The sequence below is a fragment of the Phyllobates terribilis genome, unplaced genomic scaffold (assembly GCF_046119375.1).
Source record: "Phyllobates terribilis strain yellow unplaced genomic scaffold, ASM4611937v1 Scaffold_2__4_contigs__length_985480577, whole genome shotgun sequence".
NCBI classification, from domain to species: Eukaryota; Metazoa; Chordata; class Amphibia; order Anura; family Dendrobatidae; genus Phyllobates; species Phyllobates terribilis.
The window spans coordinates 572,315,305-572,343,185 of NW_027362762.1; positions in this window are offsets into that span (position 1 = coordinate 572,315,305).

Below are 27,881 nucleotides of genomic sequence, written 5' to 3' on the forward strand. Positions count from 1 at the left end.
ATTTATCAGACTTTCAGATAGGGCAAATGTCAGTAAGCGTTCCGATTTCAGTTCCAGCGCGAATCACCCAATGAGACCTTGATATTTAGTCGTTTTCAGCGAATTTTCGGGATTTTTGAAAATTTCACTTTTTTGTGAAAATATCCACTAAATGAGGGAATAATATGTGTGAGGGTACCCCATTAGAGTTACAAATGTGTGTGGGTAGAATATATATCCCACATGCGTAAAATTGAAAAAAGTTGAAAAAATTTTTTTTTTGGACATAGTCATTTTTCCGGCGTTTATCAGACTTTCAGATAGGGCAATTGTCAGTGAGCGTTACGATTTCAGTTCCAGAGCGATTCGCCCAATGAGTCCTTGATATTTAGTCGTTTTCAGCTAATTTTCGGGATTTTTGAAAATTTCACTTTTTTGTAAAAATATTCACTAAATGAGGGAATAATATGTGTGAGTGTACCCCAGGAGAGTTCCAAATGTGTGTGGGTAGAATATATATCGCACGGGGGTAAAATTGAAAAAAGTTGAAAAAATTTTTTTTTTGGACTTAGTCATTTTTCCGCCGTTTATCAGACTTTCAGATAGGGGAAATGTCAGTGAGCGTTCCGATTTCAGTTCCAGAGCGATTCGTCCAATGAGTCCTTGATATTAGTCGTTTTCAGCCAATTTTCGGGATTTTTGAAAATTTCACTTTTTTGTAAAAATATTCACTAAATGAGGGAATAATATATGTGAGGGTACCCGAGCAGAGTTTCAAATGTGTGTGGGTAGAATATATATCTCACGGGGGTAAAATTGAAAAAAGATGAAATTTTTTTTTATCAGACTTAGTCATTTTTCCGGCATTTATCAGACTTTCAGATAGGGGAAATGTCAGTGAGCATTCCGATTTCAGTTCCAGAGCGATTCGCCCAATGAGTCCTTGATATTTAGTCGTTTTCAGCCAATATTTTGGATTTTTGAAAATTTCACTTTTTTGTGAAAATATCCACTAAATGAGGGAATAATATGTGTGAGGGTACCCCAGGAGAGTTACAAATGTGTGTGGGTAGAATATATATCCCACATGGGTAAAATTGAAAAAAGTTGAAAAAATTTTTTTTTTGGACATAGTCATTTTTCCGGCGTTTATCAGACTTTCAGATAGGGCAATTGTCAGTGAGCGTTACGATTTCAGTTCCAGAGCGATTCGCCCAATGAGTCCTTGATATTTAGTCGTTTTCAGCTAATTTTCGGGATTTTTGAAAATTTCACTTTTTTGTAAAAATATTCACTAAATGAGGGAATAATATGTGTGAGTGTACCCCAGGAGAGTTCCAAATGTGTGTGGGTAGAATATATATCGCACGGGGGTAAAATTGAAAAAAGTTGAAAAAATTTTTTTTTTGGACTTAGTCATTTTTCCGCCGTTTATCAGACTTTCAGATAGGGGAAATGTCAGTGAGCGTTCCGATTTCAGTTCCAGAGCGATTCGTCCAATGAGTCCTTGATATTAGTCGTTTTCAGCCAATTTTCGGGATTTTTGAAAATTTCACTTTTTTGTAAAAATATTCACTAAATGAGGGAATAATATATGTGAGGGTACCCGAGCAGAGTTTCAAATGTGTGTGGGTAGAATATATATCTCACGGGGGTAAAATTGAAAAAAGATGAAATTTTTTTTTATCAGACTTAGTCATTTTTCCGGCATTTATCAGACTTTCAGATAGGGGAAATGTCAGTGAGCATTCCGATTTCAGTTCCAGAGCGATTCGCCCAATGAGTCCTTGATATTTAGTCGTTTTCAGCCAATATTTTGGATTTTTGAAAATTTCACTTTTTTGTGAAAATATCCACTAAATGAGGGAATAATATGTGTGAGGGTACCCCAGGAGAGTTACAAATGTGTGTGGGTAGAATATATATCCCACATGGGTAAAATTGAAAAAAGTTGAAAACATTTTTTTTTTGGACATAGTCATTTTTCCGGCGTTTATCAGACTTTCAGATAGGGCAATTGTCAGTGAGCGTTACGATTTCAGTTCCAGAGCGATTCGCCCAATGAGTCCTTGATATTTAGTCGTTTTCAGCTAATTTTCGGGATTTTTGAAAATTTCACTTTTTTGTAAAAATATTCACTAAATGAGGGAATAATATGTGTGAGTGTACCCCAGGAGAGTTCCAAATGTGTGTGGGTAGAATATATATCGCACGGGGGTAAAATTGAAAAAAGTTGAAAAAATTTTTTTTTTGGACTTAGTCATTTTTCCGCCGTTTATCAGACTTTCAGATAGGGGAAATGTCAGTGAGCGTTCCGATTTCAGTTCCAGAGCGATTCGTCCAATGAGTCCTTGATATTAGTCGTTTTCAGCCAATTTTCGGGATTTTTGAAAATTTCACTTTTTTGTAAAAATATTCACTAAATGAGGGAATAATATATGTGAGGGTACCCGAGCAGAGTTTCAAATGTGTGTGGGTAGAATATATATCTCACGGGGGTAAAATTGAAAAAAGATGAAATTTTTTTTTATCAGACTTAGTCATTTTTCCGGCATTTATCAGACTTTCAGATAGGGGAAATGTCAGTGAGCATTCCGATTTCAGTTCCAGAGCGATTCGCCCAATGAGTCCTTGATATTTAGTCGTTTTCAGCCAATATTTTGGATTTTTGAAAATTTCACTTTTTTGTGAAAATATCCACTAAATGAGGGAATAATATGTGTGAGGGTACCCCAGGAGAGTTACAAATGTGTGTGGGTAGAATATATATCCCACATGGGTAAAATTGAAAAAAGTTGAAAACATTTTTTTTTTGGACATAGTCATTTTTCCGGCGTTTATCAGACTTTCAGATAGGGCAAATGTCAGTAAGCGTTCCGATTTCAGTTCCAGAGCGATTCGCCCAATGAGTCCTTGATATTAGTCGTTTTCAGCGAATTTTCGGGATTTTTGAAAATTTCACTTTTTTGTGAAAATATCCACTAAATGAGGGAATAATATGTGTGAGCGTACCCCAGGAGAGTTCCAAATGTGTGTGGGTAGAATATATATCTCACGGGGGTAAAATTGAAAAAAGTTGAAAGTTTTTTTTTTCAGACTTAGTCATTTTTCCGGCGTTTATCAGACTTTCAGATTGAGGGAAATGTCATTGAGCGTTCCGATTTCAGTTCCAGAGCGATTCGCCCAATGAGTCCTTGATATTTAGTTCATTTTCAGCCGATATTTTGGATTTTTGAAAATTTCACTTTTTTGTGAAAATATCCACTAAATGAGGGAATAATATGTGTGAGGGTACCCCATTAGAGTTACAAATGTGTGTGGGTAGAATATATATCCCACATGGGTAAAATTGAAAAAAGTTGAAAAAATTTTTTTTTTGGACATAGTCATTTTTCCGGCGTTTATCAGACTTTCAGATAGGGCAATTGTCAGTGAGCGTTACGATTTCAGTTCCAGAGCGATTCGCCCAATGAGTCCTTGATATTTAGTCGTTTTCAGCTAATTTTCGGGATTTTTGAAAATTTCACTTTTTTGTAAAAATATTCACTAAATGAGGGAATAATATGTGTGAGTGTACCCCAGGAGAGTTCCAAATGTGTGTGGGTAGAATATATATCGCACGGGGGTAAAATTGAAAAAAGTTGAAAAAATTTTTTTTTTGGACTTAGTCATTTTTCCGCCGTTTATCAGACTTTCAGATAGGGGAAATGTCAGTGAGCGTTCCGATTTCAGTTCCAGAGCGATTCGTCCAATGAGTCCTTGATATTAGTCGTTTTCAGCCAATTTTCGGGATTTTTGAAAATTTCACTTTTTTGTAAAAATATTCACTAAATGAGGGAATAATATATGTGAGGGTACCCGAGCAGAGTTTCAAATGTGTGTGGGTAGAATATATATCTCACGGGGGTAAAATTGAAAAAAGATGAAATTTTTTTTTATCAGACTTAGTCATTTTTCCGGCATTTATCAGACTTTCAGATAGGGGAAATGTCAGTGAGCATTCCGATTTCAGTTCCAGAGCGATTCGCCCAATGAGTCCTTGATATTTAGTCGTTTTCAGCCAATATTTTGGATTTTTGAAAATTTCACTTTTTTGTGAAAATATCCACTAAATGAGGGAATAATATGTGTGAGGGTACCCCAGGAGAGTTACAAATGTGTGTGGGTAGAATATATATCCCACATGGGTAAAATTGAAAAAAGTTGAAAACATTTTTTTTTTGGACATAGTCATTTTTCCGGCGTTTATCAGACTTTCAGATAGGGCAAATGTCAGTAAGCGTTCCGATTTCAGTTCCAGAGCGATTCGCCCAATGAGTCCTTGATATTAGTCGTTTTCAGCGAATTTTCGGGATTTTTGAAAATTTCACTTTTTTGTGAAAATATCCACTAAATGAGGGAATAATATGTGTGAGCGTACCCCAGGAGAGTTCCAAATGTGTGTGGGTAGAATATATATCTCACGGGGGTAAAATTGAAAAAAGTTGAAAGTTTTTTTTTTCAGACTTAGTCATTTTTCCGGCGTTTATCAGACTTTCAGATTGAGGGAAATGTCATTGAGCGTTCCGATTTCAGTTCCAGAGCGATTCGCCCAATGAGTCCTTGTAATTTAGTTCATTTTCAGCCGATATTTTGGATTTTTGAAAATTTCACTTTTTTGTGAAAATATCCACTAAATGAGGGAATAATATGTGTGAGGGTACCCCATCAGAGTTCCAAATGTGTGTGGGTAGAATATATATCCCACGGGGGTAAAATTGAAAAAAGTTGAAAATTTTTTTTTTTTGCACTTAGTCATTTTTCCGGCGTTTATCAGACTTTCAGATAGGGTAAATGTCAGTGAGCGTTCCGATTTCAGTTCCAGAGCGATTCGCCCAATGAGTCCTTGACATTTAGTCGTTTTCAGCCAATTTTCGGGATTTTTGAAAATATCTCTTTTTTGTAAAAATATTCACTAAATGAGGGAATAATATATGTGAGGGTACCCGAGCAGAGTTTCAAATGTGTGTGGGTAGAATATATATCTCACGGGGGTAACATTGAAAAAAGTTGAAAATTTTTTTTTTCAGACTTAGTCATTTTTCCGGTGTTTATCAGACTATCAGATAGGGGAAATGTCAGTGAGCATTCCGATTTCAGTTCCAGAGCAATTCGCCCAATGAGTCCTTGATATTTAGTCGTTTTCAGCCAATATTTTGGATTTTTTAAAATTTCACTTTTTTGTGAAAATATCCACTAAATGAGGGAATAATATGTGTGAGGGTACCCCAGGAGAGTTCCAAATGTGTGTGGGTAGAATATATATCCCACGGGGGTAAAATTGAAAAAAGTTGAAAAATTTTTTTTTTTGGACTTAGTCATTTTTCCGGCGTTCATCAGACTTTCAGATAAGGTTAATGTCAGTGAGCGTTCCGATTTCAGTTCCAGAGCGATTCGCCCAATGAGTCCTTGACATTTAGTCGTTTTCAGCCAATTTTCGGGATTTTTGAAAATGTCACTTTTTTGTAAAAATATTCACTAAATGAGGGAATAATATATGTGAGGGTACCCGAGCAGAGTTTCAAATGTGTGTGGGTAGAATATATATCTCACGGGGGTAAAATTGAAAAAAGTTGAAATTTTTTTTTATCAGACTTAGTCATTTTTCTGGCGTTTATCAGACTTTCAGATAGGGGAAATGTCAGTGAGCGTTCCGATTTCAGTTCCAGAGCGATTCGCCCAATGAGTCCTTGATATTTAGTCGTTTTCAGCCAATATTTTGGATTTTTGAAAATTTCACTTTTTTGTGAAAATATCCACTAAATGAGGGAATAATATGTGTGAGGGTACCCCAGGAGAGTTCCAAATGTGTGTGGGTAGAATATATATCCCACGGGGGTAAAATTGAAAAAAGTTGAAAAAATTTTTTTTTGTACTTAGTCATTTTTCCGGCGTTTATCAGACTTTCAGATAGGGTAAATGTCAGTGAGCGATCCGATTTCAGTTCGAGAGCGAATCGCCCAATGAGTCCTTGATATTTAGTTGATTTTCAGCCAATATTTTGGATTTTTGAAAATTTCACTTTTTTGTGAAAATATCCACTAAATGAGGGAATAATATGTGTGAGGGTACCCCAGGAGAGTTACAAATGTGTGTGGGTAGAATATATATCCCACGTGGGTAAAATTGAAAAAATATTTTTTTTGGACTTAGTCATTTTTCCGGCGTTTATCAGACTTTCAGATAGGGCAAATGTCAGTGAGCGTTCCGATTTCAGTTCCAGAGCGATTCGCCCAATGAGTCCTTGATATTTAGTCGTTTTCAACCAATTTTCTGGATTTTTGAAAATTTCACTTTTTTGTGAAAATATCCACTAAATGAGGGAATAATATGTGTGAGGGTACCCCAGGAGAGTTCCAAATGTTTGTGGGTAGAATATATATCCCACGGGGGTAAAATTGAAAAAAGTTGAAAAATTTTTTTTTTTGGACTTAGTCATTTTTCCGGCGTTTATCAGACTTTCAGATAGGGCAAATGTCAGTGAGCGTTCCGATTTCAGTTCCAGAGCGATTCGCCCAATGAGTCCTTGACATTTAGTCGTTTTCAGCCAATTTTCGGGATTTTTGAAAATGTCACTTTTTTGTAAAAATATTCACTAAATGAGGGAATAATATGTGTGAGGGTACCCCAGGAGAGTTTCAAATGTGTGTGGGTAGAATATATATCTCACGGGGGTAAAATTGAAAAAAGTTGAAAATTTTTTTTTTCAGACTTAGTCATTTTTCCGGCGTTTATCAGACTTTCAGATTGGGGGAAATGTCAGTGAGCGTTCCGATTTCAGTTCCAGAGCGATTCGCCCAATGAGTCCTTGATATTTAGTCGTTTTCAGCCAATATTTTGGATTTTTGAAAATTTCACTTTTTTGTGAAAATATCCACTAATTGACGGAATAATATGTGTGAGGGTACCCCAGGAGAGTTCCAAATGTGTGTGGGTAGAATATATATCCCACGGGGGTAAAATTGAAAAAAAATTTTTTTTGGACTTAGTCATTTTTCTGGCGTTTATCAGACTTTCAGATAGGTGAAATGTCAGTGAGCATTACGATTTCAGTTCCAGAGTGATTCACCCAATGAGTCCTTGATATTTAGTCGTTTTCAGCTAATTTTCTGGATTTTTGAAAATTTCACTTTTTTGTGAAAATATCCACTAAATGAGGGAATAATATGTGTGAGGGTACCCCAGGAGAGTTCCAAATGTGTGTGGGTAGAATATATATCCCACGGGGGTAAAATTGAAAAAATTTAAAAAAAATTTTTTTTGGACTTAGTCATTTTTCCGGCGTTTATCAGACTTTCAGATAGGGGAAATGTCAGTGTGCGTTCCGATTTCAGTTCCAGAGTGATTCTCCCAATGAGTCTTTGTTATTTAGTCGTTTTCAGCCAATTTTCTGGATTTTTGAAAATTTCACTTTTTTGTGAAAATATCCAGTAAATGAGGGAATAATATGTGTGAGGGTACCCCAGGAGAGTTCCAAATGTGTGTGGGTAGAATATATATCCCATTGGGGTAAAATTGAAAAAAGTTGAAAAGAATTTTTTTTTGGACTTAGTCATTTTTCTGGCGTTTATCAGACTTTCAGATAGGGCAAATGTCAGTGAGCTTTCCGATTTCAGTACCAGAGTGATTTACCCAATGAGTCCTTGATATTTAGTCGTTTTCAGCCAATTTTTTGGATTTTTGAAAATTTCACTTTTTTGTGAAAATATCCACTAAATGAGGGAATAATATGTGTGAGGGTACCCCAGGAGAGTTCCAAATGTGTGTGGGTAAAATATATATCCCACGGGGTAAAATTGAAAAAAGTTGAAAAAATTTTTTTTGTTGGACTTAGTCATTTATCCTGTTTTTATCAGACTTTCAGATAGGGCAAATGTCAATGAGCGTTCCGATTTCAGTTGCAGAGCGATTCGCCCAATGATTCCTTGATATTTAGCCGTTTTCAGCCAATATTTTGGATTTTTGAAAATTTCACTTTTTTGTGAAAATATCCACTAAATGAGGGAATAATATGTGTGAGTGTACCCCAAGAGAGTTACAAATGTGTGTGGGTAGAATATATATCCCGCGGGGGTAAAATTGAAAAAAGTTTTAAAAAAATTTTTTTTGGACTTAGTAATTTTTCCGGCGTTTATTAGACTTTCAGATAGGGGAAATGTCAGTGAGCGTTCCGATTTCAGTTCCAGAGCGATTTTCCCAATGAGTCCTTGATATTTAGCCGTTTTCAGCCAATTTTCTGGATTTTTGAAAATTTCTCTTTTTTGTGAAAATATCCACTAAATGAGGAAATAATATGTCTGAGGGTACCCCAGGAGAGTTCCAAATGTGTGTGGGTAGAATATATATCTCACGGGGGTAAAATTGAAAAAAGTTGAAAAAAAAATTTTTTTGGACTTAGTCATTTTTCTGGCGTTTATCAGACTTTCAGATAGGTGAAATGTCAGTGAGCATTACGATTTCAGTTCCAGAGTGATTCACCCAATGAGTCCTTGATATTTAGTCGTTTTCAGCTAATTTTCTGGATTTTTGAAAATTTCACTTTTTTGTGAAAATATCCACTAAATGAGGGAATAATATGTGTGAGGGTACCCCAGGAGAGTTCCAAATGTGTGTGGGTAGAATATATATCCCACGGGGGTAAAATTGAAAAAAGTTTTAAAAAAAATTTTTTTTGGACTTAGTCATTTTTCCGGCGTTTATCAGACTTTCAGATAGGGGAAATGTCAGTGTGCGTTCCGATTTCAGTTCCAGAGTGATTCTCCCAATGAGTCCTTGTTATTTAGTCGTTTTCAGCCAATTTTCTGGATTTTTGAAAATTTCACTTTTTTGTGAAAATATCCACTAAATGAGGGAATAATATGTGTGAGGGTACCCCAGGAGAGTTCCAAATGTGTGTGGGTAGAATATATATCCCATTGGGGTAAAATTGAAAAAAGTTGAAAAGAATTTTTTTTTGGACTTAGTCATTTTTCTGGCGTTTATCAGACTTTCAGATAGGGCAAATGTCAGTGAGCTTTCCGATTTCAGTACCAGAGTGATTTACCCAATGAGTCCTTGATATTTAGTCGTTTTCAGCCAATTTTTTGGATTTTTGAAAATTTCACTTTTTTGTGAAAATATCCCCTAAATGAGGGAATAATATGTGTGAGGGTACCCCAGGAGAGTTCCAAATGTGTGTGGGTAAAATATATATCCCACGGGGGTAAAATTGAAAAAAATTTTTTTTTGGACTTAGTCATTTTTCTGGCGTTTATCAGACTTTCAGATAGGGGAAATGTCAGTGAGCTTTCCGATTTCAGTACCAGAGTGATTTACCCAATGAGTCCTTGATATTTAGTCGTTTTCAGCCAATATTTGGGATTTTTGAAAATTTCACTTTTTTGTGAAAATATCCACTAAATGAGGGAATAATATGTGTGAGGGTACCTCTGGAGAGTTCCAAATGTGTGTGGGTAGAATATATATCCCACGGGGGTAAAATTCAAAAAAGTAAAAAAAAAATTTTTTTTGGACTTAGTCATTTTTCCGGCGTTTATCAGACTTTCAGATAGGGAAAATGTCAGTGAGCGTTCCGATTTCAGTTCCAGAGCGATTCGCCCAATGAGTCCTTGATATTTAGTCGTTTTCAGACAATATTTTGGATTTTTGAAAATTTCACTTTTTTGTGAAACTATCCACTAAATGAGGGAATAATATGTCTGAGGGTACCCCAGGAGAGTTCCAATTGTCTGTGGCTAGAATATATATCCCACGGGGGTAAAATTGAAAAAAGTTTTAAAAAAAATTTTTTTGGACTTAGTCATTTTTCCGGCGTTTATCAGACTTTCAGATAGGGGAAATGTCAGTGAGCGTTCCGATTTCAGTTCCAGAGCGATTCGCCCAATGTGTCCTTGTTATTTAGTTGTTTTCAGCCAATTTTCTGGATTTTTGAAAATTTCACTTTTTTGTGAAAATATCCACTAAATGAGGGAATAATATGTGTGAGGGTACCCCAGGAGAGTTCTAAATGTGTGTGGGAAGAATATATATCCCACGGGGGTAAAATTGAAAAAAGTTGAAAAAATTTTTTTTTTGGACTTAGTCATTTTTCCGGCGTTTATCAGACTTTCAGATAGGGCAAATGTCAGTGAGCATTCCGATTTCAGTTCCAGATCAATTCGCACAATGAGTCCTTGATATTTAGTCGTTTTCAGCCAATTTTCTGGATTTTTGAAAATTTCACTTTTTTGTGAAAATATCCACTAAATGAGGGAATAATATGTGTGAGGGTACCCCAGGAGAGTTCCAAATGTGTGTGGGTAGAATATATATCCCACGGGGGTAAAATTGAAAAAAGTCTAAAAAAATTTTTTTTTGGACTTAGTCATTTTTCCGGCGTTTATCAGACTTTCAGATAGGGGAAATGTCTGTGAGCGTTTCGATTTTAGTTCCAGAGCGATTCGCCCAATGAGTCCTTGTTATTTAGTTGTTTTCAGCCAATTTTCTGGATTTTTGAAAATTTCTCTTTTTTGTGAAAATATCCACTAAATGAGGAAATAATATGTCTGAGGGTACCCCAGGAGAGTTCCAAATGTGTGTGGGTAGAATATATATCCTACGGGGTAAAATTTAAAAAAGTTGAAAAATTTTTTTTTTGGACTTAGTCATTTTTCCGGCGTTTATCAGACTTTCAGATAGGGCAAATGTCAGTGAGTGTTCCGATTTCAGTTCCATAGCGATTTGCCCAATGAGTCCTTGTTATTTAGTCGTTTTCAGCCAATTTTCTGGATTTTTGAAAATTTCACTTTTTTGTGAAAATATCCACTAAATGAGGGAATAATATGTGTGAGGGTACCCCAGGAGAGTTCCAAATGTGTGTGGGTAGAATATATATCCCATTGGGGTAAAATTGAAAAAAGTTGAAAAGAATTTTTTTTTGGACTTAGTCATTTTTCTGGCGTTTATCAGACTTTCAGATAGGGCAAATGTCAGTGAGCTTTCCGATTTCAGTACCAGAGTGATTTACCCAATGAGTCCTTGATATTTAGTCGTTTTCAGCCAATTTTTTGGATTTTTGAAAATTTCACTTTTTTTGTGAAAATATCCACTAAATGAGGGAATAATATGTGTGAGGGTACGCCAGGAGAGTTCCAAATGTGTGTGGGTAGAATATATATCCCACGGGGGTAAAATTGAAAAAAATTTTTTTTTGGACTTAGTCATTTTTCTGGCGTTTATCAGACTTTCAGATAGGGGAAATGTCAGTGAGCTTTCCGATTTCAGTACCAGAGTGATTTACCCAATGAGTCCTTGATATTTAGTCGTTTTCAGCCAATATTTGGGATTTTTGAAAATTTCACTTTTTTGTGAAAATATCCACTAAATGAGGGAATAATATGTGTGAGGGTACCTCTGGAGAGTTCCAAATGTGTGTGGGTAGAATATATATCCCACGGGGGTAAAATTCAAAAAAGTAAAAAAAAAATTTTTTTTGGACTTAGTCATTTTTCCGGCGTTTATCAGACTTTCAGATAGGGAAAATGTCAGTGAGCGTTCCGATTTCAGTTCCAGAGCGATTCGCCCAATGAGTCCTTGATATTTAGTCGTTTTCAGACAATATTTTGGATTTTTGAAAATTTCACTTTTTTGTGAAACTATCCACTAAATGAGGGAATAATATGTCTGAGGGTACCCCAGGAGAGTTCCAATTGTCTGTGGCTAGAATATATATCCCACGGGGGTAAAATTGAAAAAAGTTTTAAAAAAAATTTTTTTGGACTTAGTCATTTTTCCGGCGTTTATCAGACTTTCAGATAGGGGAAATGTCAGTGAGCGTTCCGATTTCAGTTCCAGAGCGATTCGCCCAATGTGTCCTTGTTATTTAGTTGTTTTCAGCCAATTTTCTGGATTTTTGAAAATTTCACTTTTTTGTGAAAATATCCACTAAATGAGGGAATAATATGTGTGAGGGTACCCCAGGAGAGTTCTAAATGTGTGTGGGAAGAATATATATCCCACGGGGGTAAAATTGAAAAAAGTTGAAAAAATTTTTTTTTTGGACTTAGTCATTTTTCCGGCGTTTATCAGACTTTCAGATAGGGCAAATGTCAGTGAGCATTCCGATTTCAGTTCCAGATCAATTCGCACAATGAGTCCTTGATATTTAGTCGTTTTCAGCCAATTTTCTGGATTTTTGAAAATTTCACTTTTTTGTGAAAATATCCACTAAATGAGGGAATAATATGTGTGAGGGTACCCCAGGAGAGTTCCAAATGTGTGTGGGTAGAATATATATCCCACGGGGGTAAAATTGAAAAAAGTCTAAAAAAATTTTTTTTTGGACTTAGTCATTTTTCCGGCGTTTATCAGACTTTCAGATAGGGGAAATGTCTGTGAGCGTTTCGATTTTAGTTCCAGAGCGATTCGCCCAATGAGTCCTTGTTATTAAGTTGTTTTCAGCCAATTTTCTGGATTTTTGAAAATTTCTCTTTTTTGTGAAAATATCCACTAAATGAGGAAATAATATGTCTGAGGGTACCCCAGGAGAGTTCCAAATGTGTGTGGGTAGAATATATATCCTACGGGGTAAAATTTAAAAAAGTTGAAAAATTTTTTTTTTGGACTTAGTCATTTTTCCGGCGTTTATCAGACTTTCAGATAGGGCAAATGTCAGTGAGTGTTCCGATTTCAGTTCCATAGCGATTTGCCCAATGAGTCCTTGTTATTTAGTCGTTTTCAGCCAATTTTCTGGATTTTTGAAAATTTCACTTTTTTGTGAAAATATCCACTAAATGAGGGAATAATATGTGTGAGGGTACCCCAGGAGAGTTCCAAATGTGTGTGGGTAGAATATATATCCCATTGGGGTAAAATTGAAAAAAGTTGAAAAGAATTTTTTTTTGGACTTAGTCATTTTTCTGGCGTTTATCAGACTTTCAGATAGGGCAAATGTCAGTGAGCTTTCCGATTTCAGTACCAGAGTGATTTACCCAATGAGTCCTTGATATTTAGTCGTTTTCAGCCAATTTTTTGGATTTTTGAAAATTTCACTTTTTTTGTGAAAATATCCACTAAATGAGGGAATAATATGTGTGAGGGTACGCCAGGAGAGTTCCAAATGTGTGTGGGTAGAATATATATCCCACGGGGGTAAAATTGAAAAAAATTTTTTTTTGGACTTAGTCATTTTTCTGGCGTTTATCAGACTTTCAGATAGGGGAAATGTCAGTGAGCTTTCCGATTTCAGTACCAGAGTGATTTACCCAATGAGTCCTTGATATTTAGTCGTTTTCAGCCAATATTTGGGATTTTTGAAAATTTCACTTTTTTGTGAAAATATCCACTAAATGAGGGAATAATATGTGTGAGGGTACCTCTGGAGAGTTCCAAATGTGTGTGGGTAGAATATATATCCCACGGGGGTAAAATTCAAAAAAGTAAAAAAAAAATTTTTTTTGGACTTAGTCATTTTTCCGGCGTTTATCAGACTTTCAGATAGGGAAAATGTCAGTGAGCGTTCCGATTTCAGTTCCAGAGCGATTCGCCCAATGAGTCCTTGATATTTAGTCGTTTTCAGACAATATTTTGGATTTTTGAAAATTTCACTTTTTTGTGAAACTATCCACTAAATGAGGGAATAATATGTCTGAGGGTACCCCAGGAGAGTTCCAATTGTCTGTGGCTAGAATATATATCCCACGGGGGTAAAATTGAAAAAAGTTTTAAAAAAAATTTTTTTGGACTTAGTCATTTTTCCGGCGTTTATCAGACTTTCAGATAGGGGAAATGTCAGTGAGCGTTCCGATTTCAGTTCCAGAGCGATTCGCCCAATGTGTCCTTGTTATTTAGTTGTTTTCAGCCAATTTTCTGGATTTTTGAAAATTTCACTTTTTTGTGAAAATATCCACTAAATGAGGGAATAATATGTGTGAGGGTACCCCAGGAGAGTTCTAAATGTGTGTGGGAAGAATATATATCCCACGGGGGTAAAATTGAAAAAAGTTGAAAAAATTTTTTTTTGGACTTAGTCATTTTTCCGGCGTTTATCAGACTTTCAGATAGGGGAAATGTCTGTGAGCGTTTCGATTTTAGTTCCAGAGCGATTCGCCCAATGAGTCCTTGTTATTTAGTTGTTTTCAGCCAATTTTCTGGATTTTTGAAAATTTCACTTTTTAGTGAAAATGTCCACTAAATGAGGGAACAATATGTGTGAGGGTACCCCAGGAGAGTTCCAAATGTGTGTTGGTAGAATATATATCCCACGGGGGTAAAATTGAAAAAAGTTGAAAAAAATTTTTTTTTGGACTTAGTCATTTTTCCGGCGTTTATCAGACTTTCAGATAGGGGAAATGTCAGTGAGCGTTCCGATTTCAGTTCCAGAGCGATTCGCCCAATGAGTCCTTGTTATTTAGTTGTTTTCAGCCAATTTTCTGGATTTTTGAAAATTTCACTTTTTTGTGAAAATATCCACTAAATGAGGGAATAATATGTGTGAGGGTACCGAAGGAGAGTTCCAAATTTGTGTGGGTAGAATATATATCCCACGGGGGTAAAATTGAAAAAAGTCGAAAAAAATTTTTTGGGGGACTTAGTCATTTTTCCGGCGTTTATCAGACTTTCAGATAGGGGAGATTTCAGTGAGCGTTCCGATTTCAGTTCCAGAGCGATTCGCCCAATGAGTCCTTGATGCTTAGTCGTTTTCAGCCAATTTTCTGGATTTTTGAAAATTTCACTTCTTTGTGAAAATATCCACTAAATGAGGGAATAATATGTATGAGGGTACCCCAGGAGAGTTCCAATGTGTGTGGCTAGAATATATATCCCACGGGGGTAAAATTGAAAAAAGTTGAAAAAAATTTTTTTCTGGAGTTAGTCATTTTTCTGGCGTTTATCAGACTTTAAGATAGGGGAAATGTCAGGGAGCATTCCCATTTCAGTTCCAGAGCGATTCGCCCAATGAGTCTTTGATATTTAGTCGTTTTCAGCCAATTTTCTGGATTTTTGAAAATTTCACTTTTTTGTGAAAATATCCACTAAATGAGGGAATAATATGTGTCAGGGTACCGAAGGAGAGTTCCAAATTTGTGTGGGTAGAATATATATCCCACGGGGGTAAAATTGAAAAAAGTGGAAAAAATTTTTTTTTGGGACTTAGTCATTTTTCCGGCGTTTATCAGACTTTCAGATAGGGGAAATGTCAGTGAGCGTTCCGATATCAGTTCCAGAGCGATTCGCCCAATGAGTCCTTGATATTTAGTCGTTTTCAGACAATATTTTGGATTTTTGAAAATTTCACTTTTTTGTGAAACTATCCACTAAATGAGGGAATAATATGTCTGAGGGTACCCCAGGAGAGTTGCAATTGTCTGTGGGTAGAATATATATCCCACGGGGGTAAATTTGGAAAAAGATGAAAAATTTTTTTTTTGGACTTAGTCATTTTTCCGGCGTTTATCAGACTTTCAGATAGGGGAAATGTCAGTGAGCGTTCCGATTTCAGTTCCAGAGCGATTCGCCCAATGTGTCCTTGTTATTTAGTTGTTTTCAGCCAATTTTCTGGATTTTTGAAAATTTCACTTTTTTGTGAAAATATCCACTAAATGAGGGAATAATATGTGTGAGGGTACCCCAGGAGAGTTCTAAATGTGTGTGGGAAGAATATATATCCCACGGGGGTAAAATTGAAAAAAGTTGAAAAAATTTTTTTTTTGGACTTAGTCATTTTTCCGGCGTTTATCAGACTTTCAGATAGGGCAAATGTCAGTGAGCATTCCGATTTCAGTTCCAGATCAATTCGCACAATGAGTCCTTGATATTTAGTCGTTTTCAGCCAATTTTCTGGATTTTTGAAAATTTCACTTTTTTGTGAAAATATCCACTAAATGAGGGAATAATATGTGTGAGGGTACCCCAGGAGAGTTCCAAATGTGTGTGGGTAGAATATATATCCACGGGGGTAAAATTGAAAAAAGTCTAAAAAAATTTTTTTTTGGACTTAGTCATTTTTCCGGCGTTTATCAGACTTTCAGATAGGGGAAATGTCTGTGAGCATTTCGATTTTAGTTCCAGAGCGATTCGCCCAATGAGTCCTTGTTATTTAGTTGTTTTCAGCCAATTTTCTGGATTTTTGAAAATTTCACTTTTTTGTGAAAATATCCACTAAATGAGGGAATAATATGTGTGAGGGTACCTCAGGAGAGTTCTAAATGTGTGTGGGAAGAATATATATCCCACGGGGGTAAAATTGAAAAAAGTTGAAAAAAATATTTTTTTGGAGTTAGTCATTTTTCTGGCGTTTATCAGACTTTAAGATAGGGGAAATGTCAGTGAGCATTCCCATTTCAGTTCCAGAGCGATTCGCCCAATGAGTCTTTGATATTTAGTCGTTTTCAGCCAATTTTCTGGATTTTTGAAAATTTCACTTTTTTGTGAAACTATCCACTAAATGAGGGAATAATATGTGTCAGGGTACCGAAGGAGAGTTCCAAATTTGTGTGGGTAGAATATATATCCCACGGGGGTAAAATTGAAAAAAGTTGAAAAAAAATTTTTTTGGGACTTAGTCATTTTTCCGGCGTTTATCAGACTTTCAGATTGGGGAAATGTCAGTGAGCGTTCCGATTTCAGTTCCAGAGCGATTCGCCCAATGAGTCCTTGATACTTAGTCGTTTTCAGCCAATTTTCTGGATTTTTGAAAATTTCACTTCTTTGTGAAAATGTCCACTAAATGAGGGAACAATATGTGTGAGGGTACCCCAGGAGAGTTCCAAATGTGTGTTGGTAGAATATATATCCCACGGGGGTAAAATTGAAAAAAGTTGAAAAAAATTTTTTTTTGGACTTAGTCATTTTTCCGGCGTTTATCAGACTTTCAGATAGGGGAAATGTCAGTGAGCGTTCCGATTTCAGTTCCAGAGCGATTCGCCCAATGAGTCCTTGTTATTTAGTTGTTTTCAGCCAATTTTCTGGATTTTTGAAAATTTCACTTTTTTGTGAAAATATCCACTAAATGAGGGAATAATATGTGTGAGGGTACCGAAGGAGAGTTCCAAATTTGTGTGGGTAGAATATATATCCCACGGGGGTAAAATTGAAAAAAGTCGAAAAAATTTTTTTGGGGGACTTAGTCATTTTTCCGGCGTTTATCAGACTTTCAGATAGGGGAAATGTCTGTGAGCGTTTCGATTTTAGTTCCAGAGCGATTCGCCCAATGAGTCCTTGTTATTTAGTTGTTTTCAGCCAATTTTCTGGATTTTTGAAAATTTCACTTTTTTGTGAAAATATCCACTAAATGAGGGAATAATATGTGTGAGGGTACCTCAGGAGAGTTCTAAATGTGTGTGGGAAGAATATATATCCCACGGGGGTAAAATTGAAAAAAGTTTAAAAACATTTTTTTTTGGACTTAGTCATTTTTCTGGCGTTTATCAGACTTTAAGATAAGGGAAATGTTAGTGAGCATTACCATTTCAGTTCCAGAGCGATTCGCCCAATGAGTCCTTGATATTTAGTCGTTTTCAGCCAATTTTCTGGATTTTTGAAAATTTCAGTTCTTTGTGAAAATATCCACTAAATGAGGGAATAATATGTGTGAGGGTACCCCAGGAGAGTTCCAAATGTGTGTGGGTAGAATATATATCCCACGGGGGTAAAATTGAAAAAAGTTGAAAAAAATTTTTTTTTGGACTTAGTCATTTTTCCGGAGTTTATCAGACTTTCAGATAGGGGAAATGTCAGTGAGCGTTCCGATTTCAGTTCCAGAGCGATTTGCCCAATGAGTCCTTGTTATTTAGTTGTTTTCAGCCAATTTTCTGGATTTTTGAAAATTTCACTTTTTTGTGAAAATATCCACTAAATGAGGGAATAATATGTGTGAGGGTACCGAAGGAGAGTTCCAAATTTGTGTGGGTAGAATATATATCCCACGGGGGTAAAATTGAAAAAAGCCGAAAAAATTTTTTTTTGGACTTAGTCATTTTTCCGGCGTTTATCAGACTTTCAGATAGGGCAAATGTCAGTGAGCATTCCGATTTCAGTTCCAGATCAATTCGCACAATGAGTCCTTGATATTTAGTCGTTTTTAGCCAATTTTCTGGATTTTTGAAAATTTCACTTTTTTGTGAAAATATCCACTAAATGAGGGAATAATATGTGTGAGGGTACCCCAGGAGAGTTCCAAATGTGTGTGGGTAGAATATATATCCCACGGGGGTAAAATTGAAAAAAGTCTAAAAAAATTTTTTTTTGGACTTAGTCATTTTTCCGGCGCTTATCAGACTTTCAGATAGGGGAAATGTCTGTGAGCGTTCCGATTTTAGTTCCAGAGCGATTCGCCCAATGAGTCCTTGTTATTTAGTTGTTTTCAGCCAATTTTCTGGATTTTTGAAAATTTCACTTTTTTGTGAGAATATCCACTAAATGAGGGAATAATATGTGTGAGGGTACCTCAGGAGAGTTCTAAATGTGTGTGGGAAGAATATATATCCCACGGGGGTAAAATTGAAAAAAGTTGAAAAAAATTTTTTTCTGGAGTTAGTCATTTTTCTGGCGTTTATCAGACTTTAAGATAGGGGAAATGTCAGGGAGCATTCCCATTTCAGTTCCAGAGCGATTCGCCCAATGAGTCTTTGATATTTAGTCGTTTTCAGCCAATTTTCTGGATTTTTGAAAATTTCACTTTTTTGTGAAAATATCCACTAAATGAGGGAATAATATGTGTCAGGGTACCGAAGGAGAGTTCCAAATTTGTGTGGGTAGAATATATATCCCACGGGGGTAAAATTGAAAAAAGTTGAAAAAAATTTTTTTTTGGACTTAGTCATTTTTCCGGCGTTTATCAGACTTTAAGATAGGGGAAATGTCAGTGAGCGTTCCGATTTTAGTTCTAGAGTGATTCGCCCAATGAGTCCTTGTTATTTAGTCTTTTTCAGCCAATTTTCTTGATTTTTGAAAATTTCACTTTTTTGTGAAAATATCCACTAAATGAGGGAATAATATGTATGAGGGTACCCCAGGAGAGTTCCAAATGTGTTTGGGTAGAATATATATCCCACGGGGGTAAAATTGAAAAAAGTTGAAAAAAATTTTTTTTTGGACTTAGTCATTTTTCTGGCGTTTATCAGACTTTAAGATAGGGGAAATGTCAGTGAGCATTCCCATTTCAGTTCCAGAGCGATTCGCCCAATGAGTCTTTGATATTTAGTCGTTTTCAGCCAATTTTCTGGATTTTTGAAAATTTCACTTCTTTGTGAAAATATCCACTAAATGAGGGAATAATATGTGTCAGGGTACCGAAGGAGAGTTCCAAATTTGTGTGGGTAGAATATATATCCCACGGGGGTAAAATTGAAAAAAGTGGAAAAAAATTTTTTTTGGGACTTAGTCATTTTTCCGGCGTTTATCAGACTTTCAGATTGGGGAAATGTCAGTGAGCGTTCCGATTTCAGTTCCAGAGCGATTCGCCCAATGAGTCCTTGATACTTAGTCGTTTTCAGCCAATTTTCTGGATTTTTGAAAATTTCACTTCTTTGTGAAAATGTCCACTAAATGAGGGAACAATATGTGTGAGGGTACCCCAGGAGAGTTCCAAATGTGTGTGGGTAGAATATATATCCCACGGGGGTAAAATTGAAAAAAGTTGAAAAAAATTTTTTTTTGGACTTAGTCATTTTTCCGGCGTTTATCAGACTTTCAGATAGGGGAAATGTCAGTGAGCGTTCCGATTTCAGTTCCAGAGCGATTCGCCCAATGAGTCCTTGTTATTTAGTTGTTTTCAGCCAATTTTCTGGATTTTTGAAAATTTCACTTTTTTGTGAAAATATCCACTAAATGAGGGAATAATATGTGTGAGGGTACCGAAGGAGAGTTCCAAATTTGTGTGGGTAGAATATATATCCCACGGGGGTAAAATTGAAAAAAGTCGAAAAAAAATTTTTGGGGGACTTAGTCATTTTTCCGGCGTTTATCAGACTTTCAGATAGGGGAGATTTCAGTGAGCGTTCCGATTTCAGTTCCAGAGCGATTCGCCCAATGAGTCCTTGATGCTTAGTCATTTTCAGCCAATTTTCTGGATTTTTGAAAATTTCACTTCTTTGTGAAATATCCACTAAATGAGTTAATAATATGTATGAGGGTACCCCAGGAGAGTTCCAATGTGTGTGGCTAGAATATATATCCCACGGGGGTAAAATTGAAAAAAGTTAAAAAAAATTTTTTTTTGGACTTAGTCATTTTTCTGGCGTTTATCAGACTTTAAGATAGGGGAAATGTCAGTGAGCATTCCCATTTCAGTTCCAGAGCGATTCGCCCAATGAGTCTTTGATATTTAGTCGTTTTCAGCCAATTTTCTGGATTTTTTAAAATTTCACTTCTTTGTGAAAATATCCACTAAATGAGGGAATAATATGTGTCAGGGTACCGAAGGAGAGTTCCAAATTTGTGTGGGTAGAATATATATCCCACGGGGGTAAAATTGAAAAAAGTCTAAAAAAATTTTTTTTTGGACTTAGTCATTTTTCCGGCGTTTATCAGACTTTCAGATAGGGGAAATGTCTGTGAGCGTTCCGATTTTAGTTCCAGAGCGATTCGCCCAATGAGTCCTTGTTATTTAGTTGTTTTCAGCCAATTTTCTGGATTTTTGAAAATTTCACTTTTTTGTGAAAATATCCACTAAATGAGGGAATAATATGTGTGAGGGTACCTCAGGAGAGTTCTAAATGTGTGTGGGAAGAATTTATATCCCACGGGGGTAAAATTGAAAAAAGTTGAAAAAAAATTTTTTTTGGAGTTAGTCATTTTTCTGGCGTTTATCAGACTTTAAGATAGGGGAAATGTCAGTGAGCATTCCCATTTCAGTTCCAGAGCGATTCGCCCAATGAGTCTTTGATATTTAGTCATTTTCAGCCAATTTTCTGGATTTTTGAAAATTTCACTTTTTTGTGAAAATATCCACTAAATGAGGGAATAATATGTGTCAGGGTACCGAAGGAGAGTTCCAAATTTGTGTGGGTAGAATATATATCCCACGGGGGTAAAATTGAAAAAAGTTGAAAAAAATTTTTTTTTGGACTTAGTCATTTTTCCGGCGTTTATCAGACTTTCAGATAGGGGAAATGTCAGTGAGCGTTCCGATTTCAGTTCCAGAGCGATTCGCCCAATGAGTCCTTGTTATTAAGTTGTTTTCAGCCAATTTTCTGGATTTTTGAAAATTTCACTTTTTTGTGAAAATATCCACTAAATGAGGGAATAATATGTGTGAGGGTACCGAAGGAGAGTTCCAAATTTGTGTGGGTAGAATATATATCCCACGGGGGTAAAATTGAAAAAAGTTGAAAAAATTTTTTTTTGGGACTTAGTCATTTTTCCGCCGTTTATCAGACTTTCAGATAGGGGAAATGTCAGTGAGCGTTCCGATTTCAGTTCCAGAGCGATTCGCCCAATGAGTCCTTGATACTTAGTCGTTTTCAGCCAATTTTCTGGATTTTTGAAAATTTCACTTCTTTGTGAAAATGTCCACTAAATGAGGGAACAATATGTGTGAGGGTACCCCAGGAGAGTTCCAAATGTGTGTGGGTAGAATATATATCCCACGGGGGTAAAATTGAAAAAAGTTGAAAAAAATTTTTTTTTGGACTTAGTCATTTTTCCGGCGTTTATCAGACTTTCAGATAGGGGAAATGTCAGTGAGCGTTCCGATTTCAGTTCCAGAGCGATTCGCCCAATGAGTCCTTGTTATTTAGTTGTTTTCAGCCAATTTTCTGGATTTTTGAAAATTTCACTTTTTTGTGAAAATATCCACTAAATGAGGGAATAATATGTGTGAGGGTACCGAAGGAGAGTTCCAAATTTGTGTGGGTAGAATATATATCCCACGGGGGTAAAATTGAAAAAAGTCGAAAAAAAATTTTTGGGGGACTTAGTCATTTTTCCGGCGTTTATCAGACTTTCAGATAGGGGAGATTTCAGTGAGCGTTCCGATTTCAGTTCCAGAGCGATTCGCCCAATGAGTCCTTGATGCTTAGTCATTTTCAGCCAATTTTCTGGATTTTTGAAAATTTCACTTCTTTGTGAAATATCCACTAAATGAGTTAATAATATGTATGAGGGTACCCCAGGAGAGTTCCAATGTGTGTGGCTAGAATATATATCCCACGGGGGTAAAATTGAAAAAAGTTAAAAAAAATTTTTTTTTGGACTTAGTCATTTTTCTGGCGTTTATCAGACTTTAAGATAGGGGAAATGTCAGTGAGCATTCCCATTTCAGTTCCAGAGCGATTCGCCCAATGAGTCTTTGATATTTAGTCGTTTTCAGCCAATTTTCTGGATTTTTTAAAATTTCACTTCTTTGTGAAAATATCCACTAAATGAGGGAATAATATGTGTCAGGGTACCGAAGGAGAGTTCCAAATTTGTGTGGGTAGAATATATATCCCACGGGGGTAAAATTGAAAAAAGTCTAAAAAAATTTTTTTTTGGACTTAGTCATTTTTCCGGCGTTTATCAGACTTTCAGATAGGGGAAATGTCTGTGAGCGTTCCGATTTTAGTTCCAGAGCGATTCGCCCAATGAGTCCTTGTTATTTAGTTGTTTTCAGCCAATTTTCTGGATTTTTGAAAATTTCACTTTTTTGTGAAAATATCCACTAAATGAGGGAATAATATGTGTGAGGGTACCTCATGAGAGTTCTAAATGTGTGTGGGAAGAATTTATATCCCACGGGGGTAAAATTGAAAAAAGTTGAAAAAAAATTTTTTTTGGAGTTAGTCATTTTTCTGGCGTTTATCAGACTTTAAGATAGGGGAAATGTCAGTGAGCATTCCCATTTCAGTTCCAGAGCGATTCGCCCAATGAGTCTTTGATATTTAGTCATTTTCAGCCAATTTTCTGGATTTTTGAAAATTTCACTTTTTTGTGAAAATATCCACTAAATGAGGGAATAATATGTGTCAGGGTACCGAAGGAGAGTTCCAAATTTGTGTGGGTAGAATATATATCCCACGGGGGTAAAATTGAAAAAAGTTGAAAAAAATTTTTTTTTGGACTTAGTCATTTTTCCGGCGTTTATCAGACTTTCAGATAGGGGAAATGTCAGTGAGCGTTCCGATTTCAGTTCCAGAGCGATTCGCCCAATGAGTCCTTGTTATTAAGTTGTTTTCAGCCAATTTTCTGGATTTTTGAAAATTTCACTTTTTTGTGAAAATATCCACTAAATGAGGGAATAATATGTGTGAGGGTACCGAAGGAGAGTTCCAAATTTGTGTGGGTAGAATATATATCCCACGGGGGTAAAATTGAAAAAAGTTGAAAAAATTTTTTTTTGGGACTTAGTCATTTTTCCGGCGTTTATCAGACTTTCAGATAGGGGAAATGTCAGTGAGCGTTCCGATTTCAGTTCCAGAGCGATTCGCCCAATGAGTCCTTGATACTTAGTCGTTTTCAGCCAATTTTCTGGATTTTTGAAAATTTCACTTCTTTGTGAAAATATCCACTAAATGAGGGAATAATATGTGTGAGGGTACCCCAGGAGACTTCCAAATGTGTGTGGGTAGAATATATATCCCACGGGGGTAAAATTGAAAAAAGTTGAAAAAATTTTTTTTTTGAACTTAGTCATTTTTCTGGCGTTTATCAGACTTTAAGATAGGGGAAATGTCAGTGAGCATTCCCATTTCAGTTCCAGAGCGATTCGCCCAATGAGTCTTTGATATTTAGTCGTTTTCAGCCAATTTTCTGGATTTTTGAAAATTTCACTTCTTTGTGAAAATATCCACTAAATGAGGGAATAATATGTGTGAGGGTACCCCAGGAGAGTTCCAAATGTGTGTGGGTAGAATATATATCCCACGGGGGTAAAATTGAAAAAAGTTGAAAAAAATTTTTTTTTGGACTTAGTCATTTTTCCGGCGTTTATCAGACTTTCAGATAGGGGAAATGTCAGTGAGCGTTCCGATTTCAGTTCCAGAGCGATTCGCCCAATGAGTCCTTGTTATTTAGTTGTTTTCAGCCAATTTTCTGGATTTTTGAAAATTTCACTTTTTTGTGAAAATATCCACTAAATGAGGGAATAATATGTGTGAGGTTACCCCAGGAGAGTTCTAAATGTGTGTGGGAAGAATATATATCCCACGGGGGTAAAATTGAAAAAAGTTGAAAAAATTTTTTTTTTTGGACTTAGTCATTTTTCCGGCGTTTATCAGACTTTCAGATAGGGCAAATGTCAGTGAGCGTTCCGATTTCAGTTCCAGAGCGATTCGCCCAATGAGTCCTTGATATTTAGTCGTTTTCAGCCAATTTTCTGGATTTTTGAAAATTTCACTTTTTTGTGAAAATATCCACTAAATGAGGGAATAATATGTGTGAGGGTACCGAAGGAGAGTTCCAAATTTGTGTGGGTAGAATATATATCCCACGGGGGTAAAATTGAAAAAAGTTGAAAACATTTTTTTTTGTGACTTATTCATTTTTCCGGCGTTTATCAGACTTTCAGATAGGGCAAATGTCAGTGAGCGTTCCGATTTCAGTTCCAGAGCGATTCGCCCAATGAGTCCTTGATATTTAGTCATTTTCAGCCAATTTTCTGGATTTTTGAAAATTTCTCTTTTTTGTGAAAATATCCACTAAATGAGGGAATAATATGTGTGAGGGTACCGAAGGAGAGTTCCAAATTTGTGTGGGTAGAATATATATCCCACGGGGGTAAAATTGAAAAAAGTGGAAAAAAAATTTTTTTGGGACTTAGTCATTTTTCCGGCGTTTATCAGACTTTCAGATACGGGAAATGTCAGTGAGCGTTCCGATTTCAGTTCCAGAGCGATTCGCCCAATGAGTCCTTGTTATTTAGTTGTTTTCAGCCAATTTTCTGGATTTTTGAAAATTTCACTTTTTTGTGAAAATATCCACTAAATGAGGGAATAATATGTGTGAGGGTACCGAAGGAGAGTTCCAAATTTGTGTGGGTAGAATATATATCCCACGGGGGTAAAATTGAAAAAAGTCGAAAATAAATTTTTTTTTGGACTTAGTCATTTTTCCGGCGTTTATCAGACTTTCAGATAGGGGAGATTTCAGTGAGCGTTCCGATTTCAGTTCCAGAGCGATTCGCCCAATGAGTCCTTGATGCTTAGTCGTTTTCAGCCAATTTTCTGGATTTTTGAAAATTTCACTTCTTTGTGAAAATGTCCACTAAATGAGGGAACAATATGTGTGAGGGTACCCCAGGAGAGTTCCAAATGTGTGTGGGTAGAATATATATCCCACGGGGGTAAAATTGAAAAAAGTTGAAAAAAATTTTTTTTTGGACTTAGTCATTTTTCCGGAGTTTATCAGACTTTCAGATAGGGGAAATGTCAGTGAGCATTCCGATTTCAGTTCCAGAGCGATTTGCCCAATGAGTCCTTGTTATTTAGTTGTTTTCAGCCAATTTTCTGGATTTTTGAAAATTTCACTTTTTTGTGAAAATATCCACTAAATGAGGGAATAATATGTGTGAGGGTACCGAAGGAGAGTTCCAAATTTGTGTGGGTAGAATATATATCCCACGGGGGTAAAATTGAAAAAAGCCGAAAAAATTTTTTTTTGGACTTAGTCATTTTTCCGGCGTTTATCAGACTTTCAGATAGGGCAAATGTCAGTGAGCATTCCGATTTCAGTTCCAGATCAATTCGCACAATGAGTCCTTGATATTTAGTCGTTTTCAGCCAATTTTCTGGATTTTTGAAAATTTCACTTTTTTGTGAAAATATCCACTAAATGAGGGAATAATATGTGTGAGGGTACCTCAGGAGAGTTCTAAATGTGTGTGGGAAGAATATATATCCCACGGGGGTAAAATTGAAAAAAGTTGAAAAAAATTTTTTTCTGGAGTTAGTCATTTTTCTGGCGTTTATCAGACTTTAAGATAGGGGAAATGTCAGGGAGCATTCCCATTTCAGTTCCAGAGCGATTCGCCCAATGAGTCTTTGATATTTAGTCGTTTTCAGCCAATTTTCTGGATTTTTGAAAATTTCACTTTTTTGTGAAAATATCCACTAAATGAGGGAATAATATGTGTCAGGGTACCGAAGGAGAGTTCCAAATTTGTGTGGGTAGAATATATATCCCACGGGGGTAAAATTGAAAAAAGTGGAAAAAATTTTTTTTTGGGACTTAGTCATTTTTCCGGCGTTTATCAGACTTTCAGATAGGGGAAATGTCAGTGAGCGTTCCGATTTCAGTTCCAGAGCGATTCGCCCAATGAGTCCTTGATACTTAGTCGTTTTCAGCCAATTTTCTGGATTTTTGAAAATTTCACTTCTTTGTGAAAATGTCCACTAAATGAGGGAATAATATGTGTGAGGGTACCCCAGGAGAGTTCCAAATGTGTGTGGGTAGAATATATATCCCACGGGGGTAAAATTGAAAAAAGTTGAAAAAAATTTTTTTTTGGACTTAGTCATTTTTCCGGCGTTTATCAGACTTTAAGATAGGGGAAATGTCAGTGAGCGTTCCGATTTTAGTTCTAGAGTGATTCGCCCAATGAGTCCTTGTTATTTAGTCTTTTTCAGCCAATTTTCTTGATTTTTGAAAATTTCACTTTTTTGTGAAAATATCCACTAAATGAGGGAATAATATGTATGAGGGTACCCCAGGAGAGTTCCAAATGTGTTTGGGTAGAATATATATCCCACGGGGGTAAAATTGAAAAAAGTTGAAAAAAATTTTTTTTTGGACTTAGTCATTTTTCTGGCGTTTATCAGACTTTAAGATAAGGGAAATGTTAGTGAGCATTACCATTTCAGTTCCAGAGCGATTCGCCCAATGAGTCCTTGATATTTAGTCGTTTTCAGCCAATTTTCTGGATTTTTGAAAATTTCAGTTCTTTGTGAAAATATCCACTAAATGAGGGAATAATATGTGTGAGGGTACCCCAGGAGAGTTCCAAATGTGTGTGGGTAGAATATATATCCCACGGGGGTAAAATTGAAAAAAGTTGAAAAAAATTTTTTTTTGGACTTAGTCATTTTTCCGGAGTTTATCAGACTTTCAGATAGGGGAAATGTCAGTGAGCATTCCGATTTCAGTTCCAGAGCGATTTGCCCAATGAGTCCTTGTTATTTAGTTGTTTTCAGCCAATTTTCTGGATTTTTGAAAATTTCACTTTTTTGTGAAAATATCCACTAAATGAGGGAATAATATGTGTGAGGGTACCGAAGGAGAGTTCCAAATTTGTGTGGGTAGAATATATATCCCACGGGGGTAAAATTGAAAAAAGCCGAAAAAATTTTTTTTTGGACTTAGTCATTTTTCCGGCGTTTATCAGACTTTCAGATAGGGCAAATGTCAGTGAGCATTCCGATTTCAGTTCCAGATCAATTCGCACAATGAGTCCTTGATATTTAGTCGTTTTTAGCCAATTTTCTGGATTTTTGAAAATTTCACTTTTTTGTGAAAATATCCACTAAATGAGGGAATAATATGTGTGAGGGTACCCCAGGAGAGTTCCAAATGTGTGTGGGTAGAATATATATCCCACGGGGGTAAAATTGAAAAAAGTCTAAAAAAATTTTTTTTTGGACTTAGTCATTTTTCCGGCGTTTATCAGACTTTCAGATAGGGGAAATGTCTGTGAGCGTTCCGATTTTAGTTCCAGAGCGATTCGCCCAATGAGTCCTTGTTATTTAGTTGTTTTCAGCCAATTTTCTGGATTTTTGAAAATTTCACTTTTTTGTGAGAATATCCACTAAATGAGGGAATAATATGTGTGAGGGTACCTCAGGAGAGTTCTAAATGTGTGTGGGAAGAATATATATCCCACGGGGGTAAAATTGAAAAAAGTTGAAAAAAATTTTTTTCTGGAGTTAGTCATTTTTCTGGCGTTTATCAGACTTTAAGATAGGGGAAATGTCAGG